We start from the raw sequence: 21140 nt of genomic DNA on the forward strand, positions 1-21140 counted from the left end.
AGGTCAATAAAGATTTCTGTTTCTACATAAAGTGTAATAAACTTCAAAAACACTGCTTCCACCCTAACAATGAGGAAAAAAATCTAGGTAATATACAAAAGTGTAACTTTCTCGAATACATCATAAAGCTCAAGTAGCAAGAAGACCAAATGGCCGGAATTCTAAAGAGGAACAAGCCCTTTCAGGGAGAGATAAAATACACAAACGATTTCATCTTTGGCAGAGCACAGGAAAAAGAGGAGAGAGCATATAAAAAGGAAAGAAGAATCCTGCAAGAATAAAAATGAATTGTTAAAGGCCAAATGTGAGCTAGTGTGCTAATTTGGAATAGCTGGGATCACCAGAAAAGAGGATGTCACAATCACCCATGAGCTCTTCCCTATGATCCTCCACTGCTATTTATGAGAAAGACTCAGAGAAGACCAGGAGATTGAGAGGGTACTCCTATTTGGTGCAGGCATGAAGGAAGTAATTGGCAGCAGCTAGGGGATGGGCATAAAGCCCTGGCCTTAAGCAACAGCCTTACATCAATGGAGGAAGGGCAGGTACTGTTCTCCTTCCCCAGGAAGTGAGAAAAAATCTACGCTGCAAAGGGAGGAGGTGGAAGAATAAGACCTCTACCCCTAGGGAAGGGGCAGGAAGCTGTCTTGGACCCAGGATATATGCTGATATCAAGCAGAAATCTGCTACCATCATAAGTAGGGCAGGCAACTCCCACCCAAGACCAACCATGGATACAAGGCAGAGTGCGGTTGCCACAGGAAGGAGGAGCAAGAACTCTGGAAAGGCTCTCTCTGAGTTCCAGGTACTTGCCAAAGACAAAGGCTGGACCCGGAAAACAGAGTCTCACTACTGCCCTACCCCAAGAAACAACAGTAAAAACGGCAGGCTGCAGCTGGTGGAGGGGCAGCCTGGTAATACTGGCTAACAGAGATGGCTGAGAGCACATCAGGAAGCAGGAACACTGAGGAAAAACCCTCTTGCAACTCAGCCCCCACCCTAAGCACAAGGCAACAAAGAATTTGAAGTCTGTGGTACATTGAAGGTAATAATATAATAGCTAGCATAATGTATAATAATATATATACAATATTACATATATTATATATAATAGAATGTGTCTGGATTTGGTTCCTTCCAGTGGGTTCTTGGTCTCGCTTACTTCAAGAATGAAGCCGTGGACCCTCGCGGTTGAGTGTTACAGTTCTTAAAGATGGTGTGTCTGGGGTTTCTTCCTTCAGATGTTCAGATGTGTCCAGAGTTTCTTCCTTGCGGTGGGTTCGTGGTCTCGCTGACTTTAGGAGTGAAGCCGCAGACCTTGTTACAGCTCGTTAAGGTGGCACGTCCGGAGTTGTTTGTTCCTCCTGGTGGGTTCGTGGTCTCGTGGTCTCGCTGGCTTCAGGAGTGAAGCTGCAAACGTTTGTGGTGAGTGTTACAGCTCATAAAGGTAGTGTGGACCCAAAGAGTAAGCAGCAGCAAGATTTATCGCAAAGAGCAAAAGAACAAACCTTCCACAGCATGGAAGAGAACCCGAAAAGATTGCCACTGCTGGCTTTGCTGGCCAGCCTTTATTCCCTTATTTGGCTCTGCCCACATCCTACTGATTGGTCCATTTTACAGAGCACTGATTGGTCCATTTTACGGACTTCTGATTGGTCCGTTTTACAGAGAGCTGATTGGTCTGTTTTTACAGAGTGTTGATTGGTGTGTTTGCAAACCTTTAGTTACACACAGAGCGCTGATTGGTGTGTTTTTACAGAGTGCTGATTGGTGTGTTTACAAACCTTTAGCGAGACACAGAGTGCTGATTGGTGCATTTACAATCCTTTAGCTGGACAGAAAAGTTCTCCAAGTCCCCACCCGACCCAGAAGCCCAGCTGGCTTCACCTCTCAATAATAGCAAAACAGAAACCATAAACAAAACAAAGAAACAAACCAAATTATTAGGGTGCTGTTAGGTTCACAGTGGCACTCCAGCTTGCTGCATCCCACGTTGAAGTGGAACTTGAAACTCAATTGGAACTCCAAAGCATTTGTTACCCAACTGATAAAGCTATTTACTTTTTCTAAAACCTACACCAATACTTAAATTTTTTTTTAATCTACTGCCTAGAGTGTTTCACACACTGGCCAATGCACTCTAGTAAGATTCAGGATGGGTGAGAGATAAGCAGGGAGAGAAGGGTCATACTGAGAGGGGCTCTGAGACCTCAGTTGAGTTAGCAGGTGAATTTGGTGCATGAAAAAGTATTTATGGACATTGAGCATCTGGAAGGGGAAATGATGCCCTTAAGGCATCCCGTTCCTTCCTACCCCTTTGGAAAGGCTTCAAAGCACCAGAGCCAAAGCTCCCTGTGCCTAAGCTTGAAACTCCCTAGGCTGCGATTTGTACAGTCAAAAATTCAGTGTCCAGAGTGAGATTCCAACACTTTCAGGATTTGAGATTTTGGGCAGATGTGTTAAGCTTTTAGGGTCACACAATTCTCTACTATATAATGAGGATTATGATGGAATTCATCTCTAAGGGCTGTTTTGAGGATTAAAAGAGATGGTCCATGTAAAATGCTTAACACAGTGAGTGTTGCTCGACATATGTTAACTGTTATTGTTATAATTGTCATCAGGAGGTAATAAAGTCTTGAAATCATTCTTGAAGTTAGAATTAAGAAGAGGTAATTGAAGCAAAGAATATTGTAGAGAACCTGACTTGCTGAATGAACATGAAGAGTGATAGAGCACAGATAAGAATGGCTCTGTGTTTTGAGACTCTGGGGTTGGCAGAATAGTGGCATCTATGGCGCACGGGAATGCCTGTGTCTAGTTTATAAAAGGCAACGCATTCAGCTAGAGCATTTTCCATTTGGTACTGCAAGCCCAGTGGTGCCAATCACTTTTTTAAGTGAAGCCAGAAATCCAGATGATTATGTAAAATCTGAAGTTTTAGTATTCTTAAAAATCTGGAGCAAACAAAAGATGACTGTGAGAAGCAAATTTGCAACCTCTGTGTAAAATCTGGGGGGTTCTGCTGATGTAGAACTCATCATTATATATTCCATTGAGCCTTGTGCCTTTTTACTCATTGAATGTATAAATTTTCAAAACAAGGGTTTTCTAAGAAGCATAAATACCAATACTGACTTGTTTTATAAGTTTCAAAGTTATAAAAGTATCTGGAGAAAAGGTTTTTAAAACAAAACATTTATTATTCTAGATTTAACAGTGTAGGACTGGAGCTGCAAAAGGCAATGTAAGCAAACATTATAAAAATGTTCTATAAGGGCTGAGCCCCAGACAATATTGTTCAAGAAAGCAGCAGCCATCTCAGTCTGTTCTTGGTACTTTTATTGTCCCTATAAGCTCAACGGTTTTGTTGTATAGACAATAAACCATCTATTTTTTTTCTCCCTTGCTCATGTGACTCTACATTTCTTTCTGCCTCCAGAAGGCAGCTTTGAAAATATTTAACCCTTGAGTGCTTGTACTCCGTATTTCATTCCCTTTTCTTGTTAGGACTACCCTTGTCCTGCTTTCCCCTTTTTTTTTTTTTTTTTTAGACAGAGTCTTGCTCTGTTGCCCAGGCAGTGGCACGATCTCGGCTCACTGCAAGCTCCACCTTCTGGGTTCATGCCATTCTCCTGCCTTAGCCTCCCGAGTAGCTGGGACTACAGGCGCCTGCCACTATGCCTGGCTAATTTTTTTGTATTTTTAGTAGAGACAGGGTTTCACTGTGTTAGCCAGGATGGTCTTGATCTCCTGACCTCGTGATCTGCCCATCTCGGCCTCCCAAAGTGCTGGGATTACAGGCGTGAGCCACCGCGCCTGGCCTGTCCTGCTTTCTTTTCTACCTACCTCTAGAAAGCTCAAGATTCCAGCTTTCCTAAGCAAGGAGCAGCAATCTACATTTATAAACTAGAGAGGAAGTTCCCATGATGTCTTGAAACATGAGTTCCAGTTAGCCAGGAGAAGGAGGCATACTTGGAAGGAAGGCATACCCGGCAGAGGGAAAAACATGCAAAGCATGAACGTAGGAAAATCAAGTTATGTTTGGTAATGACAATGATACAAAGTGGTGAAGGTGTGTACAAAGAAGCAGGAGATGAAGTTGGAAAGTAGACCCCACAGTGGCTTTCAGGATCCAATCTACAACCCTCAGCCTGGCATTGAAGTCTCTTTATCACTGAGCATTTCCAGAGTGAAATGCCTTCCACCCAGAGAAAAACACATCCAAAGCCCCTCAGGAGCTTTGAATGAAACAGAGCTGTGTTAAATACATGCTCTGCCACATTCAAGCTACCGGATCTCAGGAAAGTTGTTTAAAATCTTTGGATCCCAACTATTTTTTTTTTATTTCTTCTAAAAAAATAATGGGATACACATGCAGAATGTGCAGGTTTGTTACATAGGTATATGTGTGCCATGGTGGTTTGCTGCACCTATTGACCCATCTTCTATGTGCCCTCCCCTCACCACCCCAACCCCCAACAGGCTCTGGTGTGTGTTGTTCCCCTCTCCATGTCCATGTGTTCTCAATGTTCAACTCCCACTTATGAGTGAGAACATTCGGTGTTTGGCTCTCTGTTCCTGTGTTAGTTTGCTGAGGATGATGGCTTCCAGCTTCATCTATGTCCCTGAAAAAGACATCTCGTTCCTTTTTTATGGATGCGTAGTATTCCATGGTGTATATATACCATATTTTCTTTATCCAATCTATCACTGATGGACATTTGACTTGGTTCCATGTCTTTGCTATTGTAAATAGTGCTGCAATAAATATATGTGTGCATGTGTCTTTGTAGTAGAATGATTTATTTTCCTTTGGATATATACCCAGTAATGAGATTGCTGGGTCAAATGGTATTTCTGGTTCTAGATCCTTGAGGAATCGCTATACTGTCTTCCACAATGATTGAACTAATCTACATTCCCACCAACAGTGTAAAAGCATTCCTATTTCTCTACAGCCTTGCCAGCACCTATTGTTTCCTGACTTTTTAATAATCACCATTCTGACTGGTGTGAGATAGTATCTCATTGTGGTTTTGATTTGCATTTCTCTAATGACCAGTGATAATGAGCTTTTTTTTCTTCATATGTTTGTTTGCCACGTAAATATCTTCTTTTGAGAAGTGTCTGTTCATATCCTTTGCCTATTTTTTGATAGGATTGTTTGTTTTTTCTTGTAAATATGTTTAAGTTCCTTGTAAATGCTGGATATTAAACCTTTGTCAGATGGGTAGATTGCAAAAATTGTCTCCCATTCTGTAGGTTGCTTGTTCACCCTGATGATAGTTTCTTTTGCTGTTCAAAAACTCTTTAGTTTAATTAGATCCCATTTGTCAATTTTCGCTTTTTTTGCCATTGCTTTTGGTGTTTTAGTCATGAAGTCTTGGATCATGCCTGTGTCTTGAAGGGTATTGCCTAGGTTTTCTTCTAGGGTTTTTATGGTTTGAGGTTTTACATTTAAGTCTTTAATCCATCTTGAGTGAATTTTTGTATAAGTTGTAAGGAAAGGGTCCAGTTTCAGTTTTCTGCACATGGGTAGCCAGTTTTCCCAGCACCATTTACTGAATAGGAGATCCTTTTCCCATTGCTTGTTTTTGTCAGGTTTGAGGAAGATCAGATGGTTGTAGATGTGTGATATTATTTCTGAGGCCTCTGTTCTGCTCCATTGGTCTATATATCTGTTTTGGTAGCAGTACCATGCTGTTTTGGTTACTATAGCCTTGTAAAATTCAACATCTCTTCATGTTAAGAAAAACCTCTCAACAAACTAGGTATTGATGGAACACATCTCAAAATCATAAGAGTGATTTATGACAAACCCACAGCCAATACTGAATGGGCAAAAGCTGTAAGCATTCCTTTCAAGGATGCCCTCTCTCACCACTTCTATTCTACATAGTTTTGGAACTTCTGGCTAGGGCAATCAGGCAAGAGAAAGAAATAAAGCGTATTCACATAGGAAGAGAGGAAGTCAAATTGTCTCTCTTTGCAGATGACATGATCTTATATTTAGAAAACCCCATCATCTCAGCCCCAAAACTTCTTGAACTGATAAGCAACTTCAGCAAAGTCTCAGGATACAAAAATCAATGTATAAAAATCATAAGTATTCCTTTTCACCAACAAAAGGCAAGCAGAGAGCCAAATCATGAATGAACTCCTATTCACAATTACTACAAAGAGAATAAAATACCTAGGAATACAGTTAACAAGGGATGCAAAGGACCTCTTCAAGGAGAACTACAAGCCACTACTCAAGGAAATAAGGGAGGATACAAACAAATGGAAGAGCATTCAATTCTCATGGATAGGAAGAATCAATATCGTGAAAATGACCATACTGCCCAAAGTAATTTATAGATTCAGTGCTATTCCCATCAAACTACCATTGACATTCTTCACAGAATTAGAAAAAACTATTTTAAATTTCGTATGGAATCAAAGAAGACCCTCTATAGCCAAGACAATTCTAAGCAAAAAGAACAAAGCTGGAGGCATCATGCTCCCTAGATCCCAAGTTTTTCATCTCTAAAATGGGTATCAAATGTGTTGCCTCAAAGAGATGTTGTGATAAGTTAATTGCATGAAAAATATTTATAATATACTTAATACAGTACTGATAATCAACTTCAGCAAAGTCTCAAGACCCAAAATCAATGGGCAAAAATCACAAGCACTCCTTTACACCAAAAATAGGCAAGCAGAGAGCCAAATCATGAAATTAATTATATGAAAAATATTTGTAATATACTTAATACAGTACTTGATATTTATTATAAAATACCCTTAAAATAGTAACTAGTAGTAGTAGTGTTTAAAAATATCAAATTACTGCCTGTAATCCCAGCACTTTGGGAGGCCGAGATGGGCAGATCACAAGGTCAGGAGATCGAGACCATCCTGGCTAACACGGTGAAACCCCGTCTCTACTAAAAATACAAAAAAATTAGCCAGGCGTGGTGGTGGACACCTGTAGTCCCAGCTACTCGGGAGGCTGAGGCAAGAGAATGGCATGAACCTGGGAGGCAGAGCTTGCAGTGAGCTGAGATTGCGCCACTGCACTGGAGCCTGGGTGACAGAGTGAGACTCCATCTCAAAAACAAACAAACAAACAAACACCAAATTACTTTTAGTTCCGGATTGTACTATGCTCATCCTCAGTTACACAATTTTTCAGATGCTAGGACCTCCACATGGAATTTCCCTGATGCCTTCTCTGTCTTTCCTACCTCTATCTCTGATTGCAGTTGATGGTTCTCTGTTTTTAGCACAGAGGTTCTTAGCCAGGGGTCCCCTTGGGAGATCTCGATATAGAATTTAGAGGAGTCTGTGAACTTAGGTGGGAAAAAGATTACATCTTTATTTTTCACTAACATCTAACTGAAGTTCAGCATTTTCTCTAATTTGAATGTAGGCAATAAAGCTCAGCAGTATTAGTGATATCCAAGATTTTTAACAATGGAAATCACAGTATTTCATATCATGCTACAATTTTTGCAGGTATCACGAAGTGCCACTTACTCTTACCACTACTTTGAAATTATAGCAATTAGGCCCACACTAGATATTGCTATTTAATGTCGTATAATAGGAAGGATGTATATTTATATATCATAATAAAAATACTTAGGAAACTGTAATTTAATATGATTGGTTTTCTTTATAATTTTTATATTTAAATTCATGCATTTAAAAACACTGTTTTGAGAAATAGTCCATAGATCATAAAAGGCTTCCTTGTACAAAGAAAAAAAGATATAAGAACCCCTGATTTAGCACTTACCATTATATTTTTCATTAATTTAGTTAAATATACTCTTTTCACTTACAAATCAGCTTCCAGCCCCAATTTTACAGACTGAGCAAAATCTCTCATAGTTTCATTTAACACCATCATCTTCTCAATCAAAGAGGAATAGAATACAGTTATTTAGCATTAGTCATAGACTATTAATGCCAAATCAGTTAGCTTATTGAACCAACTAACTTATTGCTTTCTTTAAGTTAGAATTATATTTCCTGGTCTAAGGACCTTGTCTTCCTAACATAATTTTGTTCCCTTTAAAATAAACCCTGGAGGACTTAGCTGCAAGAGGCATCATCAATCCCGTCATAAAAAAGAAAAATCCGGATAATCTGCAAAATAACTTTCATTTAACTTATTAGAAATTGAGGTCACAGGCCAACCATCTAGCTTAAAATCTAATGAAAGGCAGAGCAGAAAGAACACAAATACTGACTCACTTTTGAAAAGGGATCAGGGGAAGAGGATGAACTGCCATATAAACAGGTAAGAAGAATTTGGCTAAATTTTAAAAATGAATTTCTAAAGGCTGAATGTGGGCTAGTATGAGAGTATAGAATTTCCGGGAGCACAGACGTAAAGAGACTTTGCACATAAAGGGAATTTGTTCCTACCTAGTACCTCTTTGTTTTGGACCTCCACTGGGCACTCATGAGAAAGATGGGTCAGGGCAGGAGACCAGACCTCACTAATGCAGGCCTGGAGGGGGAGGGTAGCTGCCTCAAAGGGAAAGACATAAAGCTCCCTCATGCCCTTCCTCTAAGAACACTAAAGTGTTATGCTACTGGCAGAAGGGCAGCAAACTCTGTGACTTCAAGACACATATGAAGATCCCTGTGGTTGGGAAAATGGAAAAATAATAAACTGTGAACTTCTTGAGGAAGGGCAGAAAACCGTCCTGGGGAGAGACAGGAAACCGTCCTGGGCCCAGACCATTAGAGATTTTCTAATGCTGTGGAGAAGAGGACAGGATCACTGAGAAGGCCTTTCCCTAACATGAACAGAAGACCTACCTAGGATTGAGGCTGATCACCAACAAAAGAGAATCTCACTTGTTCCCCCAGTAGGCTAGGCAGCACCAGGTAGAAAGCAACAGCAATCTACCATGGAAGAAGGGACAAGGGCATGAAGAGAGGCTCTTTCTGGGACATTGACATACAAGGAAGGACAAAGCTAAGGGTGAGATAGGAACACTGAGAAAAACCCTTTGTCAAAACAATACTCACCTTAAGCACCAAGTAACCAGAAAAGTTTGCAACAGAAACCTCAAACACAGCTGGACTGACTAGATTGAGTCAATGCTCCTCCCTACCTCATGGCTCAGGAGAAGATGTGTACCCATTTCTTTGCATGAATATTGTTTATGTTAGTCTATATTGTCTTAAACATTATACCTTTCAATAATAAACAAAGTATGAGATGTACAGAAAGGGAAGAAAAATAATCCATAGTAAAGAGCAAGGCAATCAATAGACTCAGAGATGACCAAATGTTGGTATTATCAGACAGAAACAGTCATCAAGATGAAGTATCGTTTTGATGGCCTTATCAGTAGAGTTGACAAGCATGAGGAAAGAATCAGTGAATGTGAGGATAGGTCAATGAAAATTATTCTATTAAACAAAAAAAGAGAAAAAAAGAATGAAGAAAAAAAACCAGTACAGATTACCCTAGAGATGTGAAATAATATCAAGTGGTCTAACAAAAAAAGTTTGGAAAACCCCCAAATATTTTGAAATGAAACAACATACTTCTACATAACTCAAGGGACAAATAAGAAGTCACAAGAATACTAGAAAGTATTTTTAATGAAATGAATATGAAAATAATATATCAAAATATGGGGATGCAGGTAAAGCAGTGTTTGAGGAATAAGTTGTAACATTAAATACATGTATTAGAAAAGAACAAAGGTCTAAAATCAATAAACTAATCTTTCATCTTAAGAAACTGGAAAAAGAAAAACAAATTAAACCCAAAGTAAGCAGAGGAAAACAATAATGTAGATAAGAGCAAGTAATCAATGAAATTAAAAACAGAAACAAAATAAAGTAAATCAACGAAACAAAGCTAATTCTTTGTAAAGATCAATGTTACTGCTCAGGATGACTAAAAAGAGAGAAGGCACAAAGTGTCAGTTAGAAATGACAGAGGGAATATTATTACAGATATAACAGATATTAGACTGATAAGGGAATACTAAAGAATCATATCTATAAATTCTACAACTCAAAGGAAAAGAGAAAACTCCTTGAAAGACACAAACTACCAACATTCACTTAAGAAAAATAGATAACCTGAAAATTCTATAGCTTTGGGAGAAACTACATTCCTAATGAAAAATCTGCATCAGGATTTTTCATAATTCCTAATGAAAAATCAGGCCTAAATGGTTTTATTTGCAAATTTGACCAAACATAAGGAATCAATACTAACAATTCTACTGATTTTTTTCAGAAAATAGAAGCACTTTGCAATTCATTTTATGAGAAAAAGAGATTCCAAAACCCTAATTTCAAAACTAGAATTAACATACAGGCAAACATCCTCAACAAAGTATTAGCAAATTAAATTTAGCAATTTATAAGATGGATAATATATCCTGACAAAGTGAGGCTTATCTTGGTAATAAAAGCCTTGTTCATCATTTGAAGATCAATCAATCAAAGTAATCACCATATCATTAGGCTAAAGAAGAAAAACCCTATGATAATCTCAGTATAAACAGGAAAATTATTTAACATAATTCAGCATTCTTCATAATGAAAAGTTATGGTAAACTAAAAATGGAAAGGAGTTTTCTTAACTCGATAAAGGCATTTAGGAAAATCTGTATTGATATCATGTTCAATGGTGAAAGACTGAATGCTTTGCCCCAAGATAAGGAAAAAAATCAGTAATGTTCAATCCTGCTGTTTTTATTCAGCATTATACTGGAGGTGTTAGAAAGAAATAAAATAAAAGGCATACCATTTGGATAAAGGAAAATACAACTACATATTTTCACAGCCAATATGATTATCTAAATAGAAAATTCCAAAGAATCTACATAAAATCTACCAGAACTATTTAGTGTCAGGAAGATTATAAGGTTCAAGGTTAATATAAAGTTTTTTTTAGGCCTGCCCCTTAATATAAAGTTTTATTGTTATTCTATCAATCATCAGTTTAAAATTAAAATTGATAACACAGCATGATTAAGAATGGCACAGAAAACATGAAATACTTACGTGTAAATCTAATGAAATACACAAGATCTATATACTGCAAACCATAAACCATGATGAAAGAAATCAAAGAAGACATAAATAAATGGGCTCTGTTTGTGGATGGGCAGGTTCAATATGATTAGGATATTAGTTCTCCCAAAATTGATCTATAGATTCAATAAAATTCAAATCAAAATCCAGTAGGGTACTTTTTATTTAAATCAACAACTTGATTTTAAAATTTATGTTGAAAGGTAAGGGAAATAGAATAATCAATCGGTTTTGAAAAAGAAGAGCACTATTGGAGGACTCTGCAAAGTTTCTTGAGTCTGGTCCAGTGAGACAGAACACTTGTACCACAAGTCAGGCAAAGCAACTTTATTACTCAGATAGGCAACAAAGGTAAACAGAATCCTAGGATCCATGGTGAGCCAGCCTCTAAGGTTCAGGAACGCTGCCTGTTTTGTCTGCACTGTCATCATATTGCAACTGATGGACTTCAAAAGTACTCTCCTCTGAGTTTTATATCATGGGTACCATTTGGGTTGCTAAGTACAAGCATTGTAGAACATCCCATTCTGGATAGAACAAGGACAAAACCTTGATTGTTACAGACATTTCCTCTTTATCTCAGGATTTTGCATTATCTGTATATTCTTCCCAAGAAACACAAGCAAGAGGGAGAAGAACTGCATTGGCCAAGGCCACTGGTGACTTGTCCTTTTACAAACACATAGTAGTTCAATTCAAAACTTGCTAGGAAGCTATAGTAATTAAGACAGTATGGTGTCAGTGAAAAGATAGACACAGAGGTTGACAGAAAAAAAATTAAGATTCTCTGTATATACCCACATGTATATGGTCAATGGGTTTTTGATGAAGGTGCAAAGGCAATTCAATGAAGAAATTTTGTCTTTTCAAGAAATTATCCTGGTAAAAGGACCTGTGGGAGGTGGGGCAAGATGGCAGAATAGAAGGCTCCACCAATCACCACCCTCTCCACCTACCCCCGGCAAGGACACCAATTTAACAACTATCGACACAAAAAAAGCACTTTTATAAGAACCAAAAATCAGTACCTCATTTTAACTCCATATCACTGAAAGAGGCACTGAAGAAGTAGGAAAAAGCAATCTTGAATTGCCAACACAACCCTACCATCAACCCCCAGCATTGGTGACATAGTGTGGAGAGTGTTTCTGTGCACTGGGGAGAGAGAGAGAGTGCACAGGAACTGTGAGGCATTGAACTCAGTGCTGCCCTGTTATAGCAGAAAGCAAAACTGGACCAAACTCAGCTGATGCCCACCCACAGAGAGAGCATTTAAACCAGCCCTAGCCAGAGGGGAATTACCCATCCGGGTTGTTGGAACTTGAGTTCCCACAAGCCTCACTGCTGCAGGCTAAAGTGCTATAGGACTCTAACTCAACTTGAAAGACAGTCTAGGCCACAAGGACTGCAACTTTTAGATGAGCTGCTACTAGTGCTGAACTTGGCCCAGAGTCAGTGGACTGGGGAGCACACAACTTTCTGAGACACCAGCTGTGGTGGCTAAGGGAGTGCTGGCATCACCCCTCCCCTAATTCCAGGCTGCACAGCTCACAGCTCCAAAAGAAACCCCTTCCTTTGCTTGAGGGGAGGAGACGGAAGAGTGGTGAGGACTTTGTCTTCCATTTAGGATACCAGCTCAGTCACAGCAGGATAGGGTATGGGTCAGAGTTGTGAGGCTGCCGTTCCAGGCCCTAGCTCCCGAATGACATTTCTGGATGCATCTTGGGTCAGAAGGGAACCTGCTGCCTCGAAGGAAAGGACCCAGTCCTGGCAGCAGTTATCACCTGCTATCTGCAGAGTGCTTGGGCCTTAAATAACCAGCAGCAATATCCAGGTACTATATTGAGGGCCTTGGGTGAGACTATGAGACTTGCTCTCTATAAGTACCAGCTCAGCCACAATGGAGGAGAGCAACAAGCAGCCTCTTGAGATCCCTGATTCCAGCACTTGTCTCTTATACGGCATTTCTGGACCTGCTCTGCACTAGACAGGAGCCCATTGCCCTGAAGGGTCAGTACCAGGCCAGGCATCATTCACCAAAGGCTGACTGAAGAGCCCTTGGGCCTTAAGGGAACATTGATGGTAGTCTGGCCGTACTCCCTGTGGGCCTGTGACAGCAGCCACAGGTTGAAGTGCCTCTTACTTTGGAAAGGGGAAGGGAAAAGAGGGGAGGACTGTGTCTTGTGGTTTCAGTGCTAACTCAGCCGCAGTACAGTAGAACCATTAATATCCATTGTAGCCTCAATGCTCTGCCTAGGCTGCTCTTGTAGCCTGCCAATGTCTGGATTGATGGGCCCTCTTCCTGTTCATGAGTTAGGACTAAATGGTTGCAGGTAACAAAAAACGGGTGTGGGTTTATGTAAAATAAAATGGGGATTGTCTTAGAAGGACATGGTGGTGTCTAATGGAAGCCAAGAGCATGAGTGTCCCACCCTTCAGTAGGGGTGTAAACTGGGAGCTGTAAGGTCACCAGGCCCCTTCACCATCTCCTGTCTATCTCTATCTATCATCTCTATCTATCATCTATCTATCTATCTATCTATCTATCTATCTATCTATCTATCTATCTATCATCTATCCATCCATCTATCATCTATTTATCATCTATCTATCTATCTATCTATCTATCTATCTATCTATCTATCTATCTATCTATCTAATCTACCTACCTATGTATTGGCGAACTCAATAATAATAAGCAACCCAAGTAAAAAATGGCCAAAATTTAAACATTTCATCCAGAAAAGATATGGAGATGGTAAATGAGCATATAAAAAGATGCTCAGCATAATCTGTCATTAGGGAAATAAAAATAAAATCACAGTGAGACACTACTACACACCTATTAGAAGGTCAACTTTGGCACATTGCTGATGGAGTGCAAAAATGGTGCAGACACTTCAAAACAGTTTGACAGTTTCTTATAATGTTAAAACAGACTTACCACACAGCAACGCCACACCAGAGAAATGAAAACTTACGTTCACACAAAAGTGTATACATGATTATTTATAGAGGCTTTATTCACAATTGCCAAAACTGGAAAATAATTCAAATGTCCTTCAACTAATTAAACATACTGCTGAATGCTGTAATTCAGTGGCAATGAGATACACAAGTACTATAATATGAATCTCAAATGCAGTATGCCAAGAAAAAGAACACAGACTAAAAAGGCTTATATAACATTCTGGAAAAGGCAAAACCATCATGGCAGAAAACAAATTAAGGGCTTGTAAAGGTCTGGGATTGGGGACAAGGGCTGAACACAAAGGTGTATAAGTAAAGTTTTGGGTAGTGGAATTATTCTCTGTCTTGATTGTGGTGGTAGTTACATTATCGTCGAAACTTACAACTGTAAACAAAAAAAATAGTGAATTTTACTTTACGTAAATTGCACCTCAATAAATTGACTTCACAAAAACCTGGACAGAGTGTCATTTCCCACACTTGCTCACTGTCAGACTGTTCTGCACACACAGAAGAAAAGGAGCTCCTTGAAAGTACAGATTCCTTAAAGTTACATATGTATAATTTTGTATGCACTTAATTACACAGTCCCCAACTTGTGAGGGTTTGACTTATGAGTTGTTGACTCATAAAATGGTGCAAAAGTGATAAGCATTCAATAGAAACCGTACTTCCAATTTTGAATTTTGATCTGTTCCCCTAGCAATATGCTGTAGGATACTCTCTTGGGAGGCAGGGCAGCGGCAGAGAGCCTCAGCTCCCAGTCTGTCACACAATCACAAGGGTAAACAACCAATACTCTACAGTGTAATACTGGATTGTCAGATGATTTTGCCCAGCTGTTGGCTAATGTAAGTGTTCAGAGCACATTTAAAGTGGGCTAGGCTAAGCTATGATGTTTAGTAGGTTAGATGTATTAAATGCATTTTCAACTTAGGATATTTTCAACTTATGATGGGTTTAATGGAACATAACCCCATGTAAGCTGGGGCACATCTGTACACAGCATCACTATTATCTTATATTCCCATTTATCAAACAAAATGTGTATTAGGGTTTCATTATAGATATATAAAGTAGCCTTGCCACATCTTTCCCATGTTCTTTATGATAATGCCATTATCTTAGCAAAATACAGAAAGTAATATCTATTTAAGATAAATTCAAAAAATGCTTTCTAGTCTCTAAAATATTCTCTCAACCAGCTTTAAGTCATTTGAAATGCTAATTTCTCCCCCACAATCTCTCTAATTAGAATGTCGTGGTTATAAGCCCATCACATCTTGATGATCTATTAACAATGATGTTCTGAACTTGTCCAAAGTTTTAAAATTCTGTGAACATAGCACAACCTGATTTCAATCCCATTTTCAGTCATACTTCGTGAAAACCATCCATATGCCAGTCCTTAATATATCATTTCTAAAAAGGAAAAAGTTTGAAAAGCCTGAGGTTCTCAAAGCATGCAAAGAGTTATGTACCTTTCAAAATATTTCAACAACTTCTCTGAAGCCCACGTAGTTAACGTCAAATATTGGTAGGACAGGACAGCAAGAACTAGAACAGATTGCTAACAGTCAGTGTAGGTGGAAGATAGTTCAGCAGGTTAAATAATTTGTTATCTGGAGTCAGTTAGAAAGACAGTGCATAGGTGGCAAACATCCACAGATGAAGTCAAGGTCAGAATCCAGGGACTTGGACAAGGGCTAAGACTGTGCAGGTTTAAAGTTTCTCCTTGGAACTTTCCCTTCCTATCACATTATGGTAACTACTTGAAGCTAATTAAAGGTGCCATTTATTGACCACCTACAATGCACTAGGACCTTTGCTTGCACTAAAATAGTTGTCTCCATGACAAATCTGTGTGCAGTTACTATCACTCTTGTTTTACAAGTGAGGAGACTGAGGTAGGGGGCAGGGTTAGGAGTTGAATCTACAGGTTTCCGATTCCAGCGCCCTTACTTCCACACTATCCTGCATCTTATGAGAATCCTTCCAGTATTCAGGTTCATTTGGCCCTAGTGCACATTTTCCCAGACTTCTGATGACTCTCCACATCTTTAGACAGCCATGCCATCCTTTCCACTGACCTTCTCCTTCTCTCTCTAAGGCTCTCACATTTTCCCCATTTTGCTTTTTTGAAAGCTATATACCTTTGCTACCGTATAGCAGATTCATTCCTCTTTAAATCATTATCTTCCTGGACTCACAGCAGCATTTTCATTTTTACAACATTTCTTGCTAGCCTGAGGCCAGTTCCAGGGCCTTCTTTAAAGTAAAGTAAAAGTCCCACAGATCCATAATTACCCCAATTTGGGGATGAAAGATTTTTTTTCCCCTAAAGGTAATTCAATTTGATTATTACTATCAAAGTATAAAACGTGTATCCTCTCATCAGTATTGATTTGTCTTAAAATATTATATATGAACTTTCAAACAAAAGGTAATTCTCTTTTTTTCAGAAATGGTAAAATGGCATAAGAAATTAACTGGATTGATAGTTAAGAGACCTGTTCTATCTGTTGTTTAATAGGATATATGGCCTTAAATCATATAAGCCCTTAGTACTTTGGTTTTTTTATCTGAAATATTATTCATGGTTTCACAAAATAATTTCTAAAGAGGTATTAGGGTCTCGAATTGCTAGCATATGCATGTGAGAAGCTTTTATAAGCTAGAATATCAGCTTGTCTTGGAATGCCCTCTTAGAGTATTGGTCTTTTCCTTGTATTTACAACATTTGAACTGAATTCTTATTTCAGTCATAATGGACAGAATTACCAAAGGAAAAACAAATATTACCCTTCATTCACAATACCCACACTTCTCTTTATAGCATATATACATAAAAAACACCCCTGCACACATCCACACACATATGTCCACACCCATAGCCCTCAGAAACACAAACACAGGTTTGAACATTAATCAACATCTAACGTCCTCACTTTTAAAGTATGTTTCTGTTTTCCTTGTATTCATGCAACAAAATTTTACATGTGCCAGGTGTTGTTCTACCTGTGCTGTGATGGCCATGTGGTCCAGTGAGTTATCTGTATACATGAAGATATTTACATGAAGATCCAGGTCCTGATTGACAGAGAGTGATAAAACTGGTTTTGTTCTTTTAGAAATGAAGGTATCTTTCTGAACTTTTAAAATTCATTCTTTAACCATTACAAATAGGAAGTTGAGAAAGGGTAACAGAGTGAATTTAAAAAAGTGTTTTTAATAAACATAATTGTATCTAATAACTAAACAAATTTCTCCTAAAATGTCAATTTGAAGCTTAATTCTGAAGTAATAGACTTCTAAATGTTAATTCAGTTAGAGATTATCCATTAACTAAACACGCAACACCAAAGATGTCCATAAATTCTTCGATACTCCACCCTCAAAGAAGTGGAACCCAATTCCCCTCCTCTTGAGTAATAATGGATTTGTCTTGCTTCTAACAAATATAATTTGGTGGAAGTCATGACATGTGAGAGTAGGTCAAAGATGGCATTGTGATTTCCTCCTTGCTTTTTCTCTTGGATTACTTGCTTTGGGGAAAACCAGCTGCCACATCATGAGTACGCTCAACAGTCCATGGAAAGTGGCGAAGAACTGAGACCTTGCTAAAAGACAGCAAAGAACTGAGGCCTCCTGACAACAGCCATCTGAGTCAGCCATCTTGTAAGCAAATCTTCCAGCCCCAGTCAGGCCTTCAGATGATGAGCGTATCTCCAGCTGCCATATTGACAGAGACCTCATTAGAGATCTTGAGCCAGAACCACCCAAATAAGCCACTCCTAAGTTCTCAACTGCACAAACTATGAGATAATAAATGTTTATTGTTTTAAATTACTAAGTTACACAGCAGTAGATAACTAATACACAGAGGATACAGAAACAAGCAAACAAAAAATTGTGACAAGCACTATTTATAACAGTGAGGTTGAGGTTCTACAGGTACACACAGAAGGAACCTCAGCCTTTCTTAGGGAGAAGGATGTTCAGGAAGTGTTCTTGGAAAAGACTGAATACCTCTTGATAGATGGATAGTGTGCCTGCTCTTAAGCTATTGGCCCTCAACTCCAAACTACTTTTCTGTACTCTGTTTTGTGATTCTGTGGCTGGGACTCTGCAAACCTTAGCTGCTTTCCTATTAGTATCTATGTTAATTAAGGTACACTAGAGGGAGACTTCTGGAGGAAGATAAGGGACAGGCTCCTGCTTGTCTGCTTCCTATTTCTGCTAGTGAACAGGCTAACATACCAGTTAGAGTTCTCCAGATAAACACAGCCATAAGGTATATAAGGGCACACAGTATTCTAGGATCTGCTCAGAGCAAGTGGGGAAAAGGAACAAACAAGGAAGATAAATGGGAGTGGGCAGAGACCATGACTTATCTTTATATTTTCTTCATAAAATATTAATAAGTTACTTGTTAATCTTAAGTGAATATTGTAAATATAGAAGCCAACTATTAGGACAGCATTTTTGGAATGGTGAAATAAGAACCTTGGCAAATCCTCTCCCAGAAATAACTGGACAAAATCATCAAAAACAATATTTGCAAAACTCTGAAAAGTAACCAAAGGTATACAATAAATCAAACAACACTTATTTAAGAAAAATGACTGAATTTTGATTAGAAGAATGGAATCTCTGTGATTTTAACTTGGGGCTGCTCCCATTCCACTCCCAGCTCTATAGAGTGGTAGCCATGAGGAATGGTAGCTTGCTGCAAGTGAAAGAGACTGATCAGATTTAGAGCTCCACAGAAAATTCTTATGCTCTGGAATGATTTCAAAAACAATAGAAATCAAGAGATGACTTCCAGCAAAAATGCGAGAAGCTCTGTGGACCCTATCCCCAGTGGAACAATCATAATTGATACACATTATAAAACAAACAATGATTTAAAGTCTTTGGAAATTATCCCAAGGGCATACAGCAAATGAATAAACATTTTTTAAAGAAAATCTTCTATATCTCAGTTAGAATGGAAAAAGACTGGAAATTGAGCCACAGAATCCTTCCATCTTCTCCTTCCAAGCCCACAGGTTAGCATGACAAAGCTCTACTCTGGTGGGTGCAATCAAGAAGACTTCATCTTCCCTGACTTGTCAGTCAAGAATATCTTACCTGAAGGGATGTCCACTAGCATTTTTCATTCCTTCCAGTTGTGTGTTGCAGAGGTTCTATTCTACCCAAGAATGGCTGAGAAGTCCTGGACTCTCTTTCTCTACCCAGCCCCTACTTATAGAGCAGAAGCACTTTTCTAGGTTTGATGGACTGAGAATACGAAGCTCCAATTATTCTCACTTCAGCTCACTGGCTGAGTGTCACCCTGAGAAATGGGCCACTGTCACTGACTTCAGTTCTGGAGCAATGGCAGAAGTTTTGCCCAGGGAGAGAGGCAGGTCATAGCAACAGAATGCTCCACATATTTTTCCAAGGGTACTGACTTTATTTGGAGTAGACTGAAGGGAATTTCAGTCCTAAAAAAAACTCTTCCAAAGATAATGGAGATATTGGTTGTAGGCAATTAATTATGCCTAGTGTTCCATTATTGGAACACTAAGCATGTGGGAGTTATTTATATCCTACTGCTTGCAGTCATCCTCAAGGTCTGATTGCAAAAATTCAAAACATTGCCACCTCAGGGATAAATGTCTTTTCATGAGAAAAAAACTCTAAAAAATTGAGTATAGAAGGATTATTAGAAGGATTATACTCCAACACAATAAAGACTATATATGACAAACCCACAACTAATATCATACTCAATGGTGAAAATCTAAAGGCTTTTCCTTTAAGATGAGGAATAAGAGGATACCCACTCTTGCCATTGAATTCAACACAGTACTGGAAGTCCTAGCCAGAATGGTTGGGCAAGAGAAAGAAATAAAAGGTATCCAAATAAAAAATGAAGTAAAATGGTTTCTGTTTGCCAGTGACAGGAGCTTATATATAGAGAACTCTAAAGACTCCACCAAAAAACTGTTAGAACTGTTGAACAAATTCAGTAAAGTTGCAGGATACAAAATTAACCGCAGAAATACATAGATTTTCTATACGCTAACAATGAACTATCTGAAAAAGAAATCAAGAAAACAATTTAATTTAATATAGCATAAAAAAACCTTTAGGAATTAATTTCACGAAGTAGGGAAAAGATCTGTTCATAGAATGATATCCTGTGTTCATGGATTAGAAAAATTGATATTGTTAAAATGTCCATACTGCCCAAAACATTCTACAGATTTAATGTCATCTTTATCAAAATTCCAATGGACTTTCTAACAGAAATAAAAGTAATAATTCTGAAACTTACATGGAACCACAAAAGACCGCAAATAGCCAAACCAATCTTGACCAATAATATCAAAGCTGGAAATATTAAACTACCTGATTTCAAAATCTACTACAAGCTCTAGTAATCAAAACAGCATGGTATGGACATAAAAACAGACACATAGAAGAATGGAACCAAATAGAGACCCCAGAAATAAATCCGCATGTTTACAGTCAACTGATTTTTGAACAAAGGTGCCAAGAACACACAATGGAGAAAAGACAGGCTTTTCAATAAATGGTGCTGAGAGAACTGCATATCCACATGTGGAAGAATGAAACTAGACCTTTATCTCACAATATATTAAAAAAATCCAACTGAAAATGGATTAAAGACTTAAACATAGGACCTGAAACTGTAAAACTGCTAGAAGAAAACATAGGGAAAAATCTCTTTGATATTGGTATGGTCACTGAGGTTTTTTTGATATGACCCCAAAAGCACAGGCAACGAAACAAAAAATAGACAAAATGAGATTACATCAAACTTAAAAGCTTCTGTACTGCAAGGGAGACAATTAACAGAATGAAGAGACAACCTACGAAATGGGAAAAAACATTTGCAAACCATACATCTGATAAGGAATTAATATTTAAATTAAATATAAAATAACTCAAATAAGTTAATAGTAAGAAAACGAATAATCCAATTAGAAAATTGGAAAAGGAGCTGAATAGATATTTCTTAGAGAAGACATTCTAATGGCCAAGAGGTATATGAAAAAAATGTCAAGCCTCACTAATCATCAGGAAAATGC

The 21140-nt window shown here is 38.4% G+C and overlaps 1 protein-coding gene across 1 annotated transcript in view; it reads left to right on the forward strand.

Annotated features, from left to right (window-relative positions):
- The first annotated feature begins 414 nt into the window (after positions 1-414).
- The window catches only part of NXPE2 (neurexophilin and PC-esterase domain family member 2), a 48333-nt gene continuing 27607 nt past the window's right edge, over positions 415-21140 (forward strand). The window contains exon 1 of the mRNA XM_063784543.1: positions 415-1045. The gene's annotated coding sequence lies outside the window, so the exon portion shown is untranslated. The remainder of the gene's footprint in view (positions 1046-21140) is intronic.

Source organism: Pan troglodytes, chromosome 9 (assembly GCF_028858775.2).
Source record: "Pan troglodytes isolate AG18354 chromosome 9, NHGRI_mPanTro3-v2.0_pri, whole genome shotgun sequence".
Taxonomy (NCBI): Eukaryota; Metazoa; Chordata; class Mammalia; order Primates; family Hominidae; genus Pan; species Pan troglodytes.